The 17,535-nt window shown below is 45.1% G+C and overlaps 1 protein-coding gene across 2 annotated transcripts in view; it reads left to right on the plus strand.

Annotated features, from left to right (window-relative positions):
• The first annotated feature begins 11,059 nt into the window (after positions 1 to 11,059).
• The window catches only part of ABAT (4-aminobutyrate aminotransferase), a 96,942-nt gene continuing 90,466 nt past the window's right edge, over positions 11,060 to 17,535 (plus strand). For both annotated transcript variants that reach the window (XM_049903205.1, XM_049903204.1), the window contains exon 1: positions 11,060 to 11,196. The gene's annotated coding sequence lies outside the window, so the exon portion shown is untranslated. The remainder of the gene's footprint in view (positions 11,197 to 17,535) is intronic.

A 17,535-nucleotide genomic window follows, 5' to 3' on the forward strand; every position in this document is an offset into this window, starting at 1 on the left:
TCTACAATCCAGTCTTTTTTGAGCAGGGTATTGTTCAGTTTCCCAGTGTTTGATTTCTTTTCCCTGCTTTTTCTGTTATTGATTTCCACTTTTATGGCCTATGGTAAGAGAAGATGCTTTGTAACATTTCAATGTTTTGGATTCTGCTAAGGCTTGCTTTGTGACCTAATAAGTGGTCTATTGGAAACTCTGGTGCCATAGTGGTTAAGTGCTAAGGCTGCTAACCAAAGGGTTGGCAGTTCAAATCCTCCAGGTGCTCCTTGGAAACTCTATGGGGCAGTTCTACTCTGTTCTGTAGGGTTGCTATGAGTCGGAATCAACTCGACAGCACTGGGTTTGGTTTTTTGGTTTGGTATATGGTCTATTCTAGAGGATGTTCCATGTGCCCTAGAAAAGAAAGTATACTTGGCTGCTGTTGGGTGGAGTGTTCTGTATAAGTCGATGAGGTCAAGTTGGTTGATTATGGCATTTAGATCTTCCGTGTCTTTATTGAGCTTCTTTCTGGATGTCCTGTCTTTCACCGAGAGTGGTGTGTCGAAGTCTCCTAGTATTATTGTGGAGCTGTCTATCTCACTTTTCAATGCCAGTAGAGTTTGTTTTATGTATCTTGTAGCCCTGTCACTGGGTGCATAAATATTTAATATGGTTATATCTTCTTGGTGTATTGTCCCTTTGATCATTATATAGTGTCCTTCCTTATCCTTTCTGATGGATTTAACTTTAAAGTCTATTTTGTCAGAAATTAATATTGCCACTGCTGCTCTTTTTTGATTGTTGTTTGCTTAATATATTTTTTTTCCATCCTTTGAGTTTTAGTTTGTTTATGTCTCTACGTCTAAGGTGTGTCTCTTATAGGCACCATATAGACGGATCGTGTTTTTTAATCCATTCTGCCATTCTCTGTCTCTTTATTGGTGCATTTAGTCCATTTACATTCAATGTTATTACTGATAGGTATGAATTTAGTGCTGTCATTTTGATATCTTTGTATGTTGTTGACAGTTTCTTTTTCCCACTTAATTTTATGTGCTCAGTAGATTATATATTGTCCTTTTCTCATATTCATTGTTGTTGATTTTGTTTCTGCTGAGTCTCTGTTTTTTTCTTGTATTTAATTTGGATGTGTAGGATAGTCTGCCTCCTTTGTGGTTAGTGTATTATTTACCCCTGTTTTTCTAAATTTAAATCTAACTTTTATTTCTTTGTATCATCTTGTCTTCCTCTCCATATGGAAGATCTATGACTACATTTCTTAGTCCCTCTTTATTGTTTTAATGTTGTCTTCTTTTACACAATAACATCGCTGTTTGCCTGTTTTGAGTGTTTTTTTTAATCTTGATTTATTTTTGTGCTTTCCCTGTCTTGGTTGACTTCTGATCACTCTGCCCAGTGTTCTAGTCTTTGGTTGATACCTAATATTATTGATTTTCTAATCAAAGAACTCCCTTTAGTATTTCTTGTAGTTTTGGTTTGGTTTTTACAAATTCCCTAAACTTCTGTTTATCTGGAAACGTCCTGATTTCACCTTCATATTTGAGAGACAGTTTTGCTGGATATAAGATTCTTGGCTGGCAATTTTTTTCCTTCAATTTTTTATATAAGTCATCCCATTGCCTTCTTGTCTGCATGGTTTCTGCCAAGTAGTCCGAGCTTATTCTTATTGACTCTCCTTTGTAGGTGACTTTTTGTTTATCCCTAGCTGCTCTTAAAATTCTCTCTTTATCTTTGGTTTTGGCAAGTTTGATTATAATATGTCTTGGTGACTTTCTTTTAAAATCTACCTTAACTGGAGTTCGATGAGCATCTTGGATAGATATCTTCTCATCTTTCACAACATCAGGGGAGTTTTCTGCCAACAAATCTTCAACAATTTTCCCTGTATTTTCTGTTATCCCTCCCTGTCCTGGTACTCCAATCACTCGTAGGTTATTTCTCTTGATAGAGTCCCACATGATTCTTAAGGTTTCCTCATTTTTTTTTAATTCTTTTATCTGGTTCTTCTTCAAATATATTAGTGCGAAGTGCTTTATCTGCAAGTTCAGAAATTCTGCCTTCCACTTGCTCAATTCTGCTCCTCTGACTTTCTCTTGCGTTGTCTACTGTAATTTTATTGTTAATCTTCTGACTTTCTGATTGCTGTCTGTCTATGGATTTTTCCAGCTTATTAAATTTTTCATTTTGTTCCTCAATAATCTTTTTAATGTCCTCATTTGCTTTATCTGTGTGTTCCTTAGCTTGTTCTGCATATTGCCTCATTTCCTTCCTGATCTCTTGACGGGTTCTGTATAATAATCTTCTGTATTCTGCCCCTGGTAATTCCAGAAAGGTACTTTCATCTAGACGATCCCTTGATTCTTTGTTTTGAGAACTTGTTGAGACAATCATGCTCTATTTCTTTATGTGACTTGATATTGACTGTTGTCTCTGAGCCACCTATAAGTTATTGTATTAGTTTGCTTTATGTTTGCTTGCTATGTCATAGCTTCTTGCTTTGTTTTGTTTTAATATGCCCAAATGGGTTGCTTGAGTGAGCTAGCTTGATTATTTTCACCTTTGGAGCTCTGACGTCCTGTCCCCAGATGGCTAGAGCTGTTATCACATATATCAGTCTAGGAGTCCATTCACTTTTCTTGTATGAATTCAGCTCAGGTGTCTGGGTGTCAGGTGTCAAGTGTGTGGTACAGGCAATATCCTGTAGTCTTAGAGGGGCAGGGGTGATTGATGTAAGTACCAGTATCTGGTTGCAGCAGGGGGCCACACTCTGAACAAGGCAGGGGCTGAGGATCGTCCCCCATGTGTCTCTGAGGAAAGCGCATCCGTCTTCCCTAGAGCGTACAGGTGGGTGGGTTCTGCAGATAGACCATGGGCACCCAATGTTTTTGGTTGTAAGGACTGGGAGGTACCAGTTATCCTTGGACGCCTGTCACGGGTGGCTGGGTGATCTGAGTGGAGCCACCAGTCCTTAGGACCCTGATGTGGGTATGTGAGGACCCTGTTTAATAGGCAAAGCAATGTCAAACATCAAACACCCACCTCTCTGCCGCACATCTGAAATGGTTGGGGTCTGCCAACGAGGGGCTATTCTCCTGAAATAGGCCCACGCAGGTCCATGCAGAGGGGAAAGGTATTCAAAGTCCATGGACCATTTATTCCTGGACAGGAGCCGCTTCTGTCCTGAGCTCCCCCGGTTAGCGGAGCTGGCAAATTATCTTTTCCCCCCAGTTGCAAATTTTTTCCTTCTCCAAGGCCGGGAGGATGGCTCTAGGCACTCAACAGGGCCTATCTCAGGCCCAGGGAAATTAGCCGCTGAAGCCAGCTTGTGGTGGTGGGGGGCCTGCAGTAAAATATACACAAGTACTTAGCTTTTGCCAAGAGCGCCGTTCTTCTCTGGTTCCGGAGGTGTGAGTAGGCTGTGTGGCTGGCTGCTTTTCCCTGAGGAAACTGTGGCCAAATGCTAGTAGCAGCCTGCTGCAGCCCCTCCTGGGAATGGTGCCTGAGGGCTCCCCACAGTTCAAGTCCTGTAACTTCTCTCCGCTTCTGAACCATCTCTCCCTCCCCTTGCCCCTCAGTTCATTTTCTAAGCTTATCTTTGATGTTCAGGGCTCCTAGCTGTCATAAGTATACTCGTTTAGCTTGTTTTTTTCAGGTCTTTGTTGTAAGAGGGCTCGCCGGAAGCATCTGTCTATTCTGCCTTCTTGGCTCTGCCCCTGCAGCTGCTTTTGAATGATTTTCAGCAAAATTTTGTTTGTGATATTAATGATATTGTTTGATAATTGCTGCATTTGGTTGGATCACCTTTCGTTCCATAGGCATAAATATGGATCTCTTCCAGTTGATTGGCCAGGTAGCTATCTTCCAAATTTCTTGGCTTAGACAAATGAGCACTTCCAGCATTGCATCCATTTGTTGAAATATCTCAATTGGTATTCTGTCAGTTCCTGGAGCCTTGTTTTTCACCAATGCCTTCAGTGCAGCTTGGAGCTCTTCCTTCAGTACCATTGGTTCCTGATCATATGCTACCTCTTGATATGGTTAAACGTCACCAATTCTTTTTGTTATACTGACTCTGTGCGTTCCTTCCATCTTCTTTTGATGCTTCCTGCATCATTCAATATTTTGTCCATAGAATCCTTCAATATTGCAACTCAAGCCTTGAATTTTTTCCTCAGTTTTTTTGGATTGAGAGATGCTGAGCGCGTTCTTCCCTTTTGGTTTTCTATCTCCAGCTCATTGCACATGTCATTGTAATACTTTGTCTTCTCAAGCTGCCCTTCGAAATCTCCTGTTCATTTCTTTTACTTCATCATTTCTTCCTTTTGCTTTAGCTGCTCGACATTCAAGAGCGAGTTTCAGAGTTTCTTCTGACACTCATTTTGGTCTTTTCTTTCTTTCCTGTCTTTTTAATGACCTCTTACTTTTTTCATGTAGTATGTCCTTGATGTCATTTCACAATTCATCTGGTCTTTGGTCATTATTGTTCAATGCGTCAAATCTACTCTTGAGATGGTCTCTAAATTCTGGTAGGATATACTCAAGGTCATACTTTGACTTTCGTGGACTTGTTCTAATTTTCTTCAGTTTCAGCTTGAACTTGCTCATGAGCAATTGATGGTCTGTTCCACAGTCAGCCCCTGGCCTTGTTCTGACTGATGATATTGAGCTTTTCCATCATCTCTTTCCACAGATATAGTCAATTTGATTCCTGTGTATTCCATCTGGTGTGGTCCACGTGTATAGTCACCGTTTATGTTGGTGAAAAAAGGTATTTGCCATGAAGGAGTCATTTGTCTTGCAAAATCCTATCATGCAATGTCTGGCATCCTTTCTATCACCAAGATGTATTTTCCAACTACTGATCCTTTGTCTTTGCTTCCAACTTTTGCATTCCAATCACCAGTAATTATCAATGGATCCTCATTGCATGCTCGATCAATTTCAGATTGCAGAAGCTGGTAAAAATCTTCAATTTCTTCATCTTTGGCCTTAGTGGTTAGTGCGTAAATTTGAATAATAATCTTATTAACTGGTCTTCCTTGTTGTTGTTGTTGTTGTCGTTGTTAGGTGCCATCGAGTTGGTTCCAACTCACAGTGACCCTATGCACAACAGAATGAAACACTGCCTGATCCTGCACCATCCTTACAATCGTTGTTATGCTTGAGCTCGTTGTTGCAGCCACTGTGTCAATCTGCCTCGTCAAGCGTCTTCCTCTTTTCCGCTGACCCTGTACTCTGCCAAGCATGATGTCCTTCTCCAGGGACTGATCCCTCCTGACAACATGTCCAAAGTATGTCAGACACAGTTTTGCCACCCTTGCCTCTAAGGAGCATTCTGGCTGCACTTCTTCCAAGACGGATTTGTTCGTTCTTTTGGCAGTCCATGGTATATTCAATATTCTTTGCCAACACCACAATTTAAAGGCGTTAACTCTTCCTCAGTCTTGCATATTCATTGTCCAGCTTTCACATGCATATGATGCAATTGAAAATACCATGGCTTGGGTCAGACACACCTTAGTCTTCAGGGTGACATCTTTGCTCTTCAACACCTTGAAGAGGTCCTTTGCAGCAGATCTGCCCAATGCAATGCGTCTTTTGATTTCTTGACTGTTGCTTCCATGCCTGTTGATTGTGCATCCAAGTAAAATGAAATCCTTGACAACTTCAATCTTTTCTCCGTTTATCATGACGTTGCTCATTGGTCCAGTTGTGAGGATTTTTGTTTTCTTTATGTTGAGGTGTAATCCATACTAAAGGCTGTGGTCTTTGATCTTCATTAGTAAGTGCTTCAAGTCCTCTTCACTTTCAGCAAGGAAGGTTGTGTCATCTGCATAACGCAGGTTGTTAATAAGTCTTCCTCCAATCCTGATGCCCCGTTCTTCTTCGTATAGTCCAGCTTCTCGTATTATTTGCTCAGCATACAGATTAAATAGGTATGGTGAAAGAATACAACCCTGACGCACATCTTTCCTTACTTTAAACCAATCAGTATCCCCTTGTTCTGTCCGAACAACTGCCTCTTGATCTATATAAAGGCTCCTCATGAACACAATTAAGTGTTCTGGAATTCCCATTCTTCACAATGTTATCCATAGCTTGTTATGATCCACACAGTCGAATGCCTTTGCATAGTCAATAAAACACAGGTAAACACCCTTCTGGTATTCTCTGCTTTCAGCCAGGATCCATCTGACATCAGCAATGATATCCCTGGTTCCACATCCTCTTCTGAAACTGACCTGAATTTCTGGCAGTTCCCTATTGATATACTGCTGCAGCCATTTTTGAATGATCTTCAGCAGAATTTTGCTTGCGTGTGATATTAATGATATTGTTCTGTAATTTCCACATTCAGTTGGATCACCTTTCTTGGGAATAGGCATAAATATGGATCACTTCCAGTCAGTTGGCCAGGACGCTGTCTTTCATATTTCTTGGCATAGATGAGTGAGCACCTCCAGCGATGCATCTGTTTGTTGAAACATCTCAATTGATATTCCATCAATTCCTGGAGCTTTGTTTTTCACGAATGCCTTCAGAGCAGCTTGGACTTCTTCCTTCAGTACCATCAGTTCCTGACCATATACTACCTCTTGAAATGGTTGACCATCGAATAATTCTTTTTGGTATAATAACTCTGTGTATTCCTTCCATCTTCTTTTGATGCTTCCTGCGTTGTTTAATATTTTCCCCATGGAATCCTTCACTATTGCAACTCAAGGCTTGAATTTTTTCTTCAGTTCTTTCAGTTTGAGAAATGCCGAGCGTTTTCTTCCCTTTTGGTTTTCCATCTCCAGCTCTTTGCACATGTCATTATAATACTTTGCTTTGTCTTCTCCAGCTGCCCTTTGAAATCTTCTGTTCAGTTCTTTCACTTCATCAATTCTTCCTTTTGCTTTAGCTGCTCGACACTCAAGAGCAAGTTTCAGAGTCTCCTCTGACATCCATCTTGATCTTTTCTTTCTTTCTTGTCTTTTCAGCGACCTCTTGCTTTCTTCATGTATGATATCCTTGATGTCATTCCACAACTTGTCTGGTCTTCGGTCGCTAGTGTTCAATGTGTCAAATCTATTCTTCAGTTGGTCTCTAAATTCATGTGGGATATACTCAAGGTCATATTTTGGTTCTCGTGGACTTGCTCTGATTTTCTTCGGTTTCAGCTTGAACTTGCATGTGAGCAATTGATGGTCTGTTCCACAGTCAGCCCCTGGCCTTGTTCTGACTGATGATATTGAGCTTTTCCATCGTCTCCTTCCACAGATGTAGTCCATTTGATTTCTGTGTGTTCCATCTGGCAAGGTCCATGTGTGTCAGACACAGTTTTGCCACCCTTGCCTCTTTCACCGTTGGTGAAAGAAGGTATTCGCAATGAAGAAGTCATTGGTCTTGCAAAAGTCCATCATTCGACCTCCGGCATTGTTTCTATCACCAAGGCCATATTTTCCAACTACTGATCCTTCTTCATTTCCAACTTTCGCATTCCAATCGCCAGTAATTATCAATGCATCTTGATTGCATGTTCGATCAATTTCAGACTGCAGCAGCTGATAAAAATCTTCTATTTCTTCATCTTTGGCCCTAGTGTTTGGTGCGCAAATTTGATTAATAGTCATATTAACTGGTCTTCCTTGTAGGCGTGTGGATATTATCCTATCACTGACAGCATTGTACTTCAGGATAGATCTTGAAACATTCTTTTTGACGATGAATGCAACACCATTCCTCTTTGAGTTGTCATTCCCAGCATAGTAGACTATATGATTGTCTGATTCAAAATGACCAGTACCAGTCCATTTCAGCTCACTAATGCCTAGGATATTGATGTTTATGCGTTCCATTTCCTTTTTGACGATTTCCAATTTTCCTAGATTCATATTTCTTACGTTCCAGGTTCCAATCATTAGTGCACGTTTGCAGCTGTTTCTTCTCATTTTGAGTCATGCCACATCAGCAAATGAAGGTCCCGAAAGCTTTACTCCATCCACGTCATGAAGGTCAACTCTACTTTGAGGAGGGAGCTCTTCCCCAGTCATTTTTTTGAGTGCTTTCCAACCTGGGGGGCTCATCTTCCAGCACTATATCAGACAATGTTCTGCTGCTACTCATAAGGTTTTCAGTGGCTAATGCTTTTCAGAAGTAGCCTGCCGGGTCCTTCTTCCTAGTCTATCTTAGTCTGGAAGCTCAGCTGAAACCTGTCCACCGTGGGTGACCCTGCTGGTATCTGAATACCGGTGGCATAGCTTCCAGCATCACAGCAACACACAAGCCCCCACAGTACGACAAACTGACAGATGCATGGGGGTTCTATTGGATAGTGCTGATCTATTTATACACCAAGCCAAAACCAAACCCATTGCCCTCGAGCTGATTCTGTCTCATAGCAATACTACAGGACAGAGTAGAACTGCCCCATAGGGTTTCCAAAGAGTGACTGGTGAATTTGAACTGCCAACATTTGTTTAGTTGCCAAGCTCTTAACCACTGTACCCCCAGGGCTCCATCTATTCGTATAGGTATACAGAAATAGGACAATAACAAATACACCATTTTGTGAATGTCTTTGTTCACTTAATATTTTGAGGTGACATTTCAGTGCCCTTCAATATTCAGCCACCGTATTTTATTGAAGGCATTCTTTTTCATCCAGCAGATGTCCCTTTAGCGTCTCTGTTATGCATTAATTTCCTCGTTTTTGCTACAGTGAACAAAATCAGGGTGAAACACTTTATCATGAAACCTTTGCAACTTACCTTAATTATTTTTTTTCAGGATAAATTCACAGAGGCTGGATTGCTAAGTAAAGAGTAAGCTCACCTTTAAGCTTTTTTTTAAATGTTGTTTGTTGTGTGTCTTTGAGTTGATTCTGACTCATAGCAACCCCATAGGACAGAGTAGAACTGCCCCCATAGGGTTTTCTAGGCTGCAATCTTTACAGAAGGAGCCCTGGTAGCATAGTGTTTAAGTGCTTGGCTGGTAACTGAAAGGTTGGTAGTTTGAACCCACCAGCTGCCCAAGGGAGAAAGATGTGGCAATCTGCTTCAGTAAAGATACAGCCTTGGAAATTCTACAAGGCAGTTCTACTCTGTCCTCTAGGGTTGCTATGAGTCTGAATTGACTCAACAGCAAGGGTTTTTTGTTTGTTTGTTTGTTTGGTAATCTTTACAGAAGCAGATTGCCAGGTCTTTCTGCCAAAGGCCTTTAGGTTAGCAGCTGAGATCTTAACCGTTGTGCCACCAGCTCTCCTTTTGTGTTTTGTTTTAAATGGGAATATCCAATTTCTCTCCAGAAAGGCTGTGATTATTTACAATTCTATCAGCAATATGTGAAATTGTCCATTTGCTTGAAACCTCCACCAATCCTGGGTATAATGGTAATTATAATAATAAAAACGAGGTCAGTTTGGTAGATAAGATGGTTCCTTCTCTGTTTTAACTGGCCTTTCTGTGATAAGCTTCATTTCACCCTGGTTTATGGACCAGTTTATTTCTTTGGGTGGGCTCTGCAGGGTTTGTTGTAGTTGTTAGGTGCCGTCGAGTCAGTTTCCACTCATAGCGACACTATGCACAACAGAATGAAACACTGCCCAGTCCTGTGCCATCCTTACAATCGTTATGCTTGAGCCCACTGTTGCAGCCACTGTGTCAGTCCACCTCATGGAGGGTCTTCCTCTTTTCCACTGTCCCTGTACTTTACCAAGCATGATGTCCTTCTCCAGGGCTTCAGGGTTTAGGTTTTAAGAAACGTAAGAGATTTACAAGCCAAGATCCATAAAGTTCTAGAAGCAAGGCAACAGGATTAACATACCAGGGAGTTTGCCAAATTCTCTGAGTTTCAGAAGGCCTGTGGTTCCATTACACTTTCTGTCTCTTTCATTCTTTGAATCATTCCTGTTTATCATTTTTATTGGATTCTTGCAATCAGAAGGCACACTTGAAGGTGATGGTTTGTGTATTTATTTGCTTTATGTTTGTTTTAATTCCTTAGCTAGGACTACAATTCTTCTCACCTAACCAGAGACAGGGCAGCCTGGATTCTGGGAAGGCAGGAAGGAGGCACCCCAGAGTTCCACGAGATTCCAGCAGGCCCAAGGAAATGTTTACCTGAGATCAGGCTGATTGGAGAGAACTGAACTGTACTTTCTTGGCCTCGAGGGCTGGAAGCTTTATTCATCTACTCATTGCGAGCACTTAGTGTTTTTATGCTGTGCAGCTGGGCACTTTCTTTTGCCTGTGATTTTACCACTGAATGGGTGCATCCTCCTTCCAAATTCCCTTAGAAAGCTGTGGGGCTATCACCCACTCACACCTTAGTATAAACTAGTTTTCACACAGCATTTTAATTTTGTAAGAACAGTTTCATCACATTGGCAACTGTGAAGGAGGCATGTTCTCCCTTTGCTCCATTTACCATTGAAGAAATTGAGGCTCAGGGAGGTGGAGAAGAACCATGGTCTAACTGCTAGTAAAGTGCTCATAGCGTTGCCCCACAATGGACAAGCTATTTTCTCTTCCAAGGGCTGGGAGAGCTGAGAGAGAGGGTTCTGAGAGGTGGGGCAGGGGGAGGGCATGATGTTCCTACCCTCTCCCTTTCACATGGTACCCTGTCTGTCTCTTTCCAGAGGTCAGGATACTGGGACACGGGGCAGCGGTGGGGCAGCTACATCACTTGTGGCCCTGAAGAGTCAAGAAAAGGGACTGGGGAGGGGGTAGTAATTGAGACCCAAATTAAATCAACCTATAGAGCCGCCCTCCAAAAGGGACCAGCACCCCACTCCCCGACCCCTATCCCCTCCAGCTTGATCTTGGGAAAGAGTCCTCATCTACCTCTTCCAAAACGCCAGTCCTCGCTCCCGTCCTTCGAAGTCCCTCCTCCGGGCCCCCAGCCCATCCCTCCTCCTCCCCACCCACCTCCTTCGCCGGAGGGGAGGCCGGACTCTGCCCCCTCCCCAACCCCCACCCTCCGGGGGCGGTGGCCCGTGTCGGGCGCGCCCATTGGCTGCGACGCGAGCGAAGGCAGAGACCGGCCGCGCTGATTGGCCGGCGCGGCTCGGCGGAGCCTGGGAGCCCGGCGAGTCGCTAGGGGAAGCCGCGCAGAGCCCGAGAGCAGCCGGAGCCGAGCGCAGGGTGCGGATCCTGCCTTCGGAGCCCGCGGGTCGGAGCCCCCAGACCGGAGCTAGCAGATCGGAGCCGGGGCCTGGAGGTAGGAGCGGGGCACAGGGGCCGGGTTTTTCCGCTGGGGGCGGAGATGGAGTCTTGCCCTGCCCCTAGGGAGCAAAACTGGGACATCTTCTCCCAGAAAGGGGCCCTTATCCTCCGGAGACGCTGGACCCCTTCACCCAAAATACAGGGTCTCCTACCCCCAAAGAGCAAAATGGCTTCCTTTTCCCCTCAGAAATGGACCTTTTCTCCTGGCTCCAGGCTGTAAAAAATAGGATTCCCCTCCCTAATTTCACCCTTGGAGTGGAATGCGGCTCCCCAAAGTGGGGTCCACCTCCCCAAATATCTAGGGCCTGCTGACCTCTGATGGTCTCTTCTCCCCCTAAAAAACCAACTTTGGGTCTCGCCCCTCTGTCCCCTCCCCGGAGTGATGGGGGTCTTCTCAGCCCTCCCCCGCCAGTGGAAAATGGAGGCCCCCAGATGTCCTGGGAAATAAGCCCCTCCCTAAGACAAGGAAATCTCAGGGCAGAGACACTGCAAGTCACTCTCAAAACGGATGCAGTCCTCCTGCACCTCACTCTAAAACTGGAGATGGGAGACTTCCACTCCCCCGAATTATAGAGACCCCTCCCCACGATAAGAGACAAGGTTGCCTCATGACCACCACTCTGAAGGCATTTGGGAGTTTCCCTCTTCCCCCAATAAAGATGTAAGAGTAGGGGCTTTCATACTCAGAAACAAGGTGGGGGTCTAACCACCCATCCCTAACTAGAGTCGCACATCACTCTATCCCCTCTGCCCTTTTCATCCTAATCACACCCTGCTTACACACCTTCCTTACACCCTTGCCCACCTCACCTCAGCGCTACCCCTACCCATTTAATTCCAACTCACCTTTCCCCACCCACCCCAGCTGCAGATGAGACCACAGAGAGTTAGTAAGACTGAAGCCCTCAGGGCTGGGATCCTATTGACCCCTTCAGGCACCTCCAAACTCTCACAGCAGAGATGGCCTGTGAGGCAGTAGAACCAGCAGGGAACACCCTGCCCCCAAAACACACACACAAAGAGTCCTGTTTAGAGTACCCTCCCCTAAGGATGCCCAATCCCCCTCCAGGAGAAGGGGGTGTCAATTCCTGAGGTCTCTCTCTCAAGAGGGCCCCAGTTTGCTCTCTGGGCTGCCCCCAGCTCCTGTAGGCACTGCCTGGTGAAATGCCCTGGTCAAGCCACAGGGAAGTGGATGCTGTGGGTTGATCCATCCATCGAGCTGAGGACCCTGTTGGCTTTACTGCTTTGATGGAGCAAGACTAAGGACACCACATTGGTGGCCTGAGGGGACCTGGGGGCAGCTCTTCACTGGCAGGGGGAGGGCCAGGCTGGGGGACAGGAAAGCTTTGCCTTGATTTTCGGAGCTGCGTCCCACAGAAGCGTGCGTCCTGGTGTAGAGTATGGGGAAACGTACCTCCAAAGAGGTCAGCCCCAGGGGAGAGGACTTGGCCCAGGCCCAAGTCCGAAGACCAGAAGGGGCTTCTAGATGAAAGACCCTGCCCCTTCTTTTGACAGTTGAGCAAACAGAGGCACCAAGAGGGGACTGGACTAGCTCAAGGTCACCCAGCCAGTGAGTGGCAGAACTGGCCTCAGTTTCTCAAGGCCTCATGAGATACAGGGTTCCACACACTAGCTCCAGTCCTCATATTCACACCTAGACAGCTGAGTGCTACTGACCCCACTTGTCAGGGGATGCAATGAGGTTCTGCGAAGGTCATGCAGCTAGGAGGGGCAGTGCTGGGACTCAGCTCCTTCCCCTGCCCGTACCACCTTGGGGATTCATTGCTGGATGTGGACACTTCATTGCTCACCCTGCGTGACCCTTTTATTGAGCCTACCCCTAAATCTGTTGTTGTTTGCCATCAAGTTGATTTCGACTCATAGCGACCCTGTAGGACAGAGTAGAACTGCCCCATGGGGTTTCCAAGGCTGTAATCTTTACGGGAGCAGATCGCCTGGTCTTTTCTCCTGTGAGGCCGCTGGTGGATTCAAACTGCCAACTTTTGGTTAGCAGTTGAATGCTTAACTGTTGCGCCACCAGGGCTCCTCCACCAAATCAAGGTTTGCAAAATCCACATCAACTCAGGATAGCAAATCGGATCCGGCGCAATATGCTGGAGCAACACTGCTATAGGGACCTCAGCTGCATCATTAGGCTTGCTCCGGGAACTTTGGACAGTTCCTGAGGCCCCGTGGATGGGGGTCATGACCTCTCCCTCTGGGTGCCTTTCCTCTAGGCCCCTACATACTCCCTCAGGCCCCACAGTCCCTGCAGCGACCTCCCATCCCTGCTTAGAGCTTTACTTCTTTTCCTGGGCCGCTGGATCCTGGTTCGAGGCTGCAGAGGTCTGTGAATTCTCCAGGACCACCGAGCTGGGCAGCAATGACCAGGTCCCCACAAATAGGCGGGGTCCTGAGATGTAAACCCCCTCCCACCAGCACTCCCTCTTCCCCCAGGTAAGGGGCTGACTATTCTATGCAAACTTAGAGCAGGAGGCCAAGTTTAAGGTGAAACTTCAGAGCGTGAGGGAGAACAGTAGTGCAGAGGGGTTGAGAGACCCCTGCATCTAGAACCCAAACCTTCCCTTACTGTGTGATTTTGGGCAAATTTTGAGCCTCTCTGGCTAGGTTCCCTCAACATCCTCAGGAGGATAAAATGAGTTACCCTCGTAAAGCACGAAGCAAGTGCCCAGTGAATGGAAGCTAATGCTGGTGATAGACCAAATTCAACCAAGGTCTAAAGCTGAGCACTGGGGTGTGTGCTTATACGTAAAACTTGCTGTAGGATGCAGTAGTGTAACCATTGGTGGATAATCCCCTGCCGGGGCAAAGGCAGTGAGCAGTCTGGGGACTACTTAGGGCAAGGGTGATGCCTTCCCAGAGACAGCCTATATGGGGAATGGACCACAGACCCTAGGGTTAGATTCTGGGGAGCCCTGGGCGAGTCATTCACCTCTCTGACCCTCAGTTTTCTCATCTTTGAATGAAGTTTGTTGGGGAGTGGTCATCAGATAAGAATTAGGTCTGGTGCAGGGGCCAGATCAGTCTTTGTTGTGGGTGGCTGTCCTGTGCACTATAGGATGTTTAGCCTCTACCCACTTGACGCCAGTAGCATCCCTTCTCTCCAGACGTTGCCAGATGTCCCCTGGGGGTCAAAATCACACTTCCACCCTCTTTGAGAATCACTGACCTAAATGTGTATGCCTTGCCCATAGAAGATGCTTGATGTGAGACAGTTCCCTTCTTGCACAAACCCCTTGTTCTGGTTTCTGCATGATGGAGGCGGGAGTGTCTGGCTGCTGAGCCTCCCGATGTGAACAACAATTTTAACCCCTCTTTATTTAAACAGGACTACCACTTCTGTCTCCCAGGAGTCCCTGGGTGGTGCAAGTGGTGAAGTGCTCAACTATAGCCAGAAGATTGGAGGTTTAAATCCACCCAGAGGCACCTTGGAAGACAGGTCTGGGAATATGCTTCATTAAGGTCACAGACATGAAAACCCTATGGAGCAATTCTACTCTGCACACATTTGGTCACCATGAGTCAGAATCGACTCCATGGCAGATAACAACAACCATGTCCAAAGCACTTATTACTCTAGGTATCCCATTTTACACATAAAGCAAACTGATGCTCAGAGAAATGTCTGGAGGCATCACCCTGTCCCTGCTAGACGTCAAAAAATGTCCACCCCAGAAAGAGTTTTAGAAATAACCCAGTTCCGTAGCCTTTCCTGGAAGATTAGTTGGCAGTCTCTTTCAGAATTGAAACTGCATGCCCTTTGGCTCAGCAATCTTACTTAGAAATCTAAGAAATGCTCACATGTGCACCCAGATATATGAACCCCAGCATGTTCACTACACCGGGATCACAGTAGAGGGTCCTGGGCAGAGTGGGCGAAAAAATGTAGAACAAAAATCTAATCCATGAAAAGACCAGACTTACTGGTCTAATAGAGACTGGAGGAACCCCTGGAACTATGGCCCTAAGACACCCTTCTAACATGGTACTTACTGAAGCCGTTCCTGGAGACCACCTTTCAGTCACACAATGGACAGGTCTACAAAATAAACCATAACACCAAAGAGGGACAAGCTTCTTAGAACAGTTAATTATATGAGACTGAAAGGGCAAAATCAGCCCAAAGCAAAGACAAAAAGGTAGGGAGGGGTAGGAAAGTGGTACAAAAGGTAACAGGGAACCCAGGGCGGAAATGGGGAGAGTGCTGACACATTGCGGGGTCTCCGACCAATGCCTTGGAACATTCTGTGTACAGAATCGTTGAACGGGAAACTATTTTGCCCTGTCAACCTTCACCTAAAGCACAATGAAACGTTAAAAAAAAAAAAAGACAGAAAGAAGAAAAATGTTCACTGCAGGGCTTTTATAATACCAATGAGGGGGGCAGGTTAAATTGTGGTACATTCATACAGGAAATGAGCAGTAGTTTAAGAAGAATGAGATCTACATTCCTGAACTAAAACGATCTCCAAGAGATATTATTAAATGAAAAAGATAAGTCACAGAACAGTATTGTTGTTGTTGCTAGGTGCCATTGACTCAGTCCCAATTCATAGCGACCCTATGCACAACAGAATGAAACATTGCCCGGTCCTGCTCCATCCCCACAATATATACAGTATAATCCCATTTTGGGGGAAAAGGAAGATTTATACGTACATATATAGAAAGCCCTGATGCAACTGTGAAGCACTTACTTGGCTGCTAACTGAAAGACTGGTGATTCAAACCCACCCTGCAGCTTTGAGGGAAAAAGACTTGGCAATCTGCTTTTGTAGAGATTACAGCCTAGAAAACCTTATGGGGCAGTTCTACCCTGTCACATGGGGACGCTGTAAATCCAAATCAACTTGGATGGCACCTAACAACAACACAGGCATCTATACAAATACATATGAAAGTGAATACTAAGGAGTGGGGGACATGAAAGGACTATATACAAGAACGTATTCATGGGAAAAGAAGAAGAAAAGAAGCCCCTGCAATAAAATGAGCACAGCAAATGCCATAGAGTGAAGACACGTGCTCACCATGCCCCAGCCAGGAAGTGCCAGAAGTGGAACTCCAAACCCATTTTCTGAACCCATTGTCTGGCTGGGGCTCTTTCAGCTGCTCAGAGCCCCAAGAGGAATGTCTTCATGACCGGAGTCAGTGTGACAGGTGTGGTCTGTGGGATGACATTCCTGACTATGACAGTCCCCATCCAGGGAAGTGGTCACACCAGAGTGTCCAATAGCAGAAGTACAGGCCTTTGAGCTTCTGGACAGAGAGCTCTGGGGCCAGGCGGCAGGAGTGTGAGGCCTTATCTCCTCAGGCTGGGCTGAGCTGCCTCCTCCTTCCGCTAGCACCTCGGTTTCCCTTGGCGTCAGGCAGACCTGGGTCCAGCTGGGCTTCTGCCACCATTATTCTGCCTATTACTTTACCTCTCGGTGTCTCCGTTGCCCCATCTTTGAGAAAGGAATTATAGTGGTGAAAACGGTTAAGACTTAAACCAGCTGCCGTCGAGTCAGTTCCCACTCATAGCAACCCCATGTGTCAGAATAGAACTGTGCTCCATAGGGTTTTTTCTTTTTTAATCAGATTGAAGTTTATATATGTGTGTGTATATATATATAATTAATTTTATTTTGTTGAGAATATACGCAGCAGAACATACACCAACTCAACAGTTTCTACATGTACGACTCTGACATTGATTACATTCTTTGAGTTGTACAGCCATCCTCACCCTCCTTCTCTGAGTTGTTCTTCCCCATTAGCATGAGCTCACTTCCCCCTGAGGTTCCTACCTAATCTTTCCAGTTGCTGTTGTTAATTTGATCCCATACATATAGTTCTTTAAAAAGCATAATACTCAAGGGTGACATTCTTTACTAGTTAAGCTAAACTATGGTTTTAAGAAGACTTCAGGGAATATTTTTGGTTTCAGGTTTAAAGATTACCTCAGGGCAATAGTTTTGAGGTTTTTATCCAGCTATGGCTCCAGGAAGTCCGGATTCCATGAGAATTTGAAATTCTTTTCTGCATTTCCCACCTTTGATAAGAATTGTTGTATGGAATCTTTGATCTAAATGTTGCATGGTGGTAGCCAGGCACCATCCAGTTCTGGTCTCTTTCATGGCAAAGGAGACAGTTTTTTGTTTTTATTGTACTCTTAGATGAAGGTTTACAGAACAAACTAGTTTCTCATCAGTTAGTACACACATTGTTCTATGACATTGGTTAACAACCCCACAACCCATCAATACTCTCCCTTCTCAACCCTGGGTTCCCTATTACCAACCTCCCTGTTCCCTCCTGCCTTCCAATCCCT

This window comes from Elephas maximus, chromosome 12 (assembly GCF_024166365.1).
Source record: "Elephas maximus indicus isolate mEleMax1 chromosome 12, mEleMax1 primary haplotype, whole genome shotgun sequence".
In the NCBI taxonomy this organism is placed as follows: domain Eukaryota; kingdom Metazoa; phylum Chordata; class Mammalia; order Proboscidea; family Elephantidae; genus Elephas; species Elephas maximus.